This window comes from Heloderma suspectum, chromosome 1 (assembly GCF_057233095.1).
Source record: "Heloderma suspectum isolate Gila_16-S chromosome 1, 16-S_ref, whole genome shotgun sequence".
In the NCBI taxonomy this organism is placed as follows: Eukaryota; Metazoa; Chordata; class Lepidosauria; order Squamata; family Helodermatidae; genus Heloderma; species Heloderma suspectum.
In genome coordinates, this window is record NC_139458.1 from 17863506 (window position 1) to 17869473 (window position 5968).

Genomic DNA, 5968 nt, shown 5'->3' on the forward strand with positions numbered 1-5968 from the left:
GCTGGAGAAATTTTCATCACAACACTAGTTTAATCGATTCTAGATTTGTCTTATGGTATGATTGATTGCTCAAAGTTGTTTATAGATCTATGTTGTCTCTGTGTATACTGTCTGTTTGTGTGTTTTTATGTAAAAAAAATTATTTGAATACATACATTAATTATTATCATTATTATTATTATTATTATTATTATTTTGTGGTGTGCATTGTAGGCTGGGAGGCAATTTTGTGTATTGTGGATGAATACTTTTCATATTGTATCATTTTTAGATTGTGTTTTTAGGGTGCTTATTTGTATGTGTATTATTGCACTGATTGGTTTATATCAATTTTGGGTTTTCTCTGTTATATGATGTGGATTTCTGTATGTGTGTGTGTAAATTGCTTCAAGTCTGCTTTTTGCAGAGGGAAGCGACACCACCACCACCACCACCACCACCACCACCACCACAACAACAACAATAGATTAGGGGCATAATCCTATGCATGTTTAGACAGAGAAAAGGCCTACAACTGGCTGGGGAATGCTGAGAGTTGTAGGCCTTTTCTCTGTCTAAACATGCATAGGACTGCAACGTAAGAGACATATCACACACACACAGAGTATCCAGCACACATTTAAAGGAGCTAGAGAACGACCTCCTGGTGAGATTATTTGGGGGGGGGGGTTAACCCTTCCCTCCCCAGCTGCAATCTTTCTTGAAAATCATCACCCCCACCCGCACACATAGTAATTTAGCTTCACACATAGTAATTTAGCTTAGAAAAAAAGCCTTCCTTTGGCTCCAATGGACACTCAGGACTCTGGGAATCAGTGGAGACTGGTGGATCTGATGTCAGTGGGGCAGTGAATCTGCTCTGTGTTTGAGTCAGAATCACTCAGAACTCTAAAGGAGCTATCCATGGTGAGAGGCTATCCAAGGTGAGATAGCTTCTTTAGAGTTCTGACTGGTTCTGACTGAAACCCAGAGCGGATTTACCACCCCACTGACATCGGAGCCGCCAGCCTCCACTGATGGATGTGTAGAAAATTGTGCATGGTGTGGAGAAAGTGGATAGGGAGACATTTTTCACCCTCTCTCAGAATACTAGAACCCGGTCACCCCATGAAGCTGATTGGTGGGAGATTCAGGACAGATAAAAGGAAGGACTTATTCACAGCGCAGAGTTAAACTATGGAATTCGCTACCACAAGACGTAGTGATGGCCACTGATATGGATGGCTTTAAAAGGGTGTTAGACAAATTCATGGAGGAGAAGGTTATCAATGGCTACTAGTCCTGATGGCTATATGCTACCTCCAGTATCAGAGGCAGTATGCCTGTGTACACTAGTTGCTGGGGAACATGGGTGGGAGGGTGCTGTGTCTTCTCGGTCTCATGTACTGCTTGTGGGCTCCCAGTCGAGAGCTGGTTGGCCATGGTGTGAACAGAATGCTGGACAAGATGGACCCTTTGTCTGATCCAGCATGGCTCTTCTTATGTTCTGACATTGTGTCACACACTACCCGGGTCATATTTATGTGCAAAAATGGGATAAAAAATAAATCTGGGCTCTCCAACGTGGTACCTGTGGGCACCAATGTGCCTGCAGACACCTCTCTTGGCACCCACCAAGCTCACTGCCCCACATGATTTTTATTTTATTTTAATTTGTTTTTAATTTTTAAAAAAATGAGCTGGGAGAGTGACATGCTGCAAATTGAGGCACCAGCCTTCAGCACCAGCCTTATTTCCAAGAATGCTTCTGGGCCCCATGTGGCATTCTTGGCCAAGTTACCTGCTCTGAGCCTCATCCATTTGTTCAGAAAACTGTGGGTTCAAAAGAGTAGTTTTGGAGCTCGGACCCCACCTCTGCCTTGTACTTGTTCTTGAGTAAATTACTTTTCTTTTAGCCCCTCAGAAGTGTCCATTTTGGACACTACTTGGCCTGAATTCCTAGCTTTCCTAAATAATAAAAAAATCAGTCTTAAGTCTCTAGCCCTTATGATTGCCAAGATATAAGGAGAAATGTGTAGGCAATATTCTGCCTAACAGTTTAGTTAGGAACCCAGCCTATTCCCACCTCTCAGGAATGGAGAGAAAAGAAGCCAGAATTCTGTGCTTCTCTCCTGTTAATTATGTAAATATTGCTGCTTTCCTAATTGGCTAGAATCTTGGTGAGGGAAATCAGGGAGCAACATACCAGCAGCAGTTCACCCACTTTCCTGCGGATGGGCATAAAAAAGTAAGAGTGCATTGTTTATGGTCCATAAAAGCAGCCCTGCCGTTTCATATGTGCTGGCATTCTCTTGCCTCATCACTTGCTTGGTTGCTCCTTCTTCTTTTCGAAACTCCAGTCCTTATTCCCCCCCTCCACCTCCCAGCACCTCTGTCTCCCTTCGCACTTCAAGACTGTTTTCCCTTATGCAGCCTCTTCTCTTATTTCACAATTTGGGTAGCATGGTCCTGTCCAAAGCAGCAGAAAAAAAGGAACGAAAGCAGGTGGCAGAGCAGGGGTGGGCAGCTTGGGGCCGGTCAGATGTTTTGGCCTACAACTCCCATGGTCCTTCGCCATTGGCTATACTGGCTAGGGCTGATGGGAGTTGTAGGCCGAAACAAACTGGAAGGCCCCAGTTGCCCAGCCCTGTTGCAGAGGGAGAAGAGGAAGAGGGCAGAAGAAGAAGGAGTGACAATGCACCTTTGGACATCTCTGCGCAGACATAAGCCCCGTTAACCCCAGCTAAGTGTATATAGGATCACAGCCTAAATGTGAAGGAGAATGATAAAAAGAAAAGTCTTTGGAAGTGTTGTAATGTGATGTTGTGGTTACTGACAGCTTGCTTTATTTATTTCCTTTCATTATTTTTATGAATTTATACACTACCTTTCAATGTAAAAATGTTTTGAGGCTGGCTTAACCAACCCCAATCCCCATATATATTAGAAACAACAATGAAATCAACGAATAAATACACACACACATACATGAGGTTAGCAACAATGAATAAATCACAGAATAAAAGCAGAACTTAACATAACTCTACCACTTATTTTTTAAACTCCCCCATGTTTTTTGTTAAGAATTAAAAGCCTGGGCAAGCTAAAAGGTCGTGCTGAAAGTCATCAAACATTGCTTGTCCTTATGATTTCTGCCATTGGTGTACATGTTCTGGCACCTTGGCATGAGTACTCCTGAACATATACGAATTCCCCCTTCCCTGCAGATAGAAAACCACATTCTTGTTGCTGCTGCTATTATTGTATTCCCCCCACACACGCACGTGCACACACACCAATCACCCAAAAAGGTTCCCAGAGCAACTTACAAAGGTGGGAAATAAGGCAGTCCCTACCTGCAGGTTTACAATCTAAAAGACACAGCACAAAAGGAAAGGGATTTGTGGAGGGGGGGAGGACTAAAGGCAAAGTACCACTGAGCATCTCTGCAGAATGCTTTTCCTATGCCAACTTCCATGTCTGCTTGGAGATTGTCTGGGTGTGTTGTGGAATTTAGTGCCCTGTACCTCACTCTCAACCTGCTTGAGGGGAGCAACCCCAGAGACTGCTTCAGAAGTAGGCTAGGGTGAAGGGGCCAAGGTCTGTGTGGCAATGCAGTGTCCATATATTCGCATTCACAATAAACAACTGTTGCAGCTTGTTTATTTTATTTATTTATGAGTCTCCTTTTGGCCCAAATAGGGCCCCCAAGGAGACTTACCATTAAAACTTGAAACTGCAAACAATGTCCAAGGCTTTTAAAAGTTTAAAAGCTTTATCAAAAAATGGAAACGTTAAAAACACATTTTAAACCTCAAAACGTTGCCTGCAAGCAGAAGTAAGAGCAGGAGAGAATCTTAAGAACAAAGTGTGGAGCTAATACAATTAGGGCGCAATCCTATGCAGGTTTACACAGAAAAGAGTCCTATGATTCCCAGCATTCCCCAGCCAACTATGTGAATTGTAGGCCTTTTTCTGTCTAAACATGTATAGGATCGCACCCTTAAAATACTAATAAGCCATATGGAACAAAGAAGTTTGAATAGCCTGCCTAAAACTGAACAAAGAAAAGGTTAGCCTAACTTCCTTTGGGAGAGAAGACCCTATAGAGAAGGCTTATATGTGTCCACTCCTACAGCCACATGATCTCTTCACACACAGGTTGAACACTAGGACAGCACACACAGGAACACTAATAGCAAGACTGTTTCAACTAGAAACTCCCCCCCCCCCCCCGCCGCCGCCCTTGGGTTCTGGCAGCTAGCCGGGGATAATATGCCGACCGGGTGGCAAGCACATTGATGTGGCGTCTCAGCTTTTTAAAAATCCGTTTGTGGAAGCTCCAACTTGGACCTATTGCAAAGGCACTAATCAAGTTAAGGAGCTGTAGGACTTTTTTTCTGTCTAAACATGGATAGGATTGCACCCTAAAATTGCCAACTGGAGATTTGCACTTTCATCTTAACAGTGTGAAATGCAGCAGGAGAGGTTGATGCCCGGCACCCTCCCCCCTGTTCTGTCCTGGCTCCTCCTGCTGCCCACTATTTTCCGCCATCTGCTGTAAGGCAAAATTGGAGTCCCACTTATTTATTTTATTTATTTATTACATTTATTAATCGCCCATCTGGCTGGTCACCCAGCCACTCTGGGCGATGTACAACAATAAAACAGTTAAAACAATAAAATTCTACATTAAAAACATTGTATGTCTAAAAATACCCTAGCCCACCCTAAATGCTGCCTGAACAACCACGTTTTCAATGCGTGGCAGAAGCTCATTAAAGAGGGGGCATGGCGGAGCTCCCTAGGGAGGGACTTCCACAGAGTGGGGGCCACTACAGAGAAGGCCCTCTCCCTCTCGTCCTCACCAGCCTAGCTTCAGCAGGTGAAGGAGGATTACAGCCAGTAGGACTCTGTAGATGAGTGCTGCAATACATGAAACGGTGTTTTAAAAGGCTGACCAGAGTGAGGTATCATCAACAGACACAGAAACCTCCCAAGGTTTGCAGAAGTGGAATGAGATCCAGTGTGATTAGAGTGTTGAAAATGAAAATGGTTCCCTGCCTGCAGGTTTACAGCCGGAAAGACTCAACACAAAAGGAAAGGGGGTTGGGAGGGAGGAGGACTAAAGGCAAAGTACCCCTGAGCATCTCTGCAGAATGGTTTTCCTTTGTCAGACTTCCTTGCCAGCTTGGAGGTTGTGTGGGTATGTTGTGGAATTTAGTGCCCTGTATCTCACTTTCAAACTACTGCTTGAGGGGAGCAACCCCAGAGACAGCTTCAGAGGTAGCCTAGGGTGAGACGGCAGGCAATTTCTTGATAGAGGGAGAGAGGGAACATAGGTGAAGTATACTGAGAGCCAGTGCGGTGTAGTGGTTAAGAGTGTTGGACCACAACTATGGAGATGCGGGATCATGTCCCCATTCAGCCATGAAGCTCCCTGGGTGACTTTGGGCCAATCACTGACTTTCAGCCTAACCTACCTCACAGGGTTGTTGTGAGGATGTAAAGGAGAGCAGGAGGCTCATGTACACCGCCTTGGGCTCCTTGGAGGAAAGGCAGGATATCCATGCAACAATAAATAAGTACAAAATATCTGTAGAAACCCCAATGGTGGGAACCCCTCCCCCAGAAAAATGTCCATTGAGGAATGAGCATATTCAGAGGCCACTAAACGCTGACTGGGGATGGAATGGAAAACCAAGGAGAGATGGAATGAAATGGAGTGGGCTGGAAAAGGGCATGGCTGGCTGGAACTCTGAGCAGGTGCATTCTATGCCACAGTCTGTTGCAAATCCCACTTGTATCGACCTAACTGAAAAGTGCAGTTGGATCATGAGGAAAGACTGTTACTTTAAAAAAAAAAAAAACCTCTGCTAAATGGGCAGTGATGAAACAATTGAGCTGGTTGTGCAGGCTTCTCTCTTCTTCTTTTTTTTGCCTTTGCCTGGTGCATGTTAACACTACAACTGACTGTTACTTCCTGGCC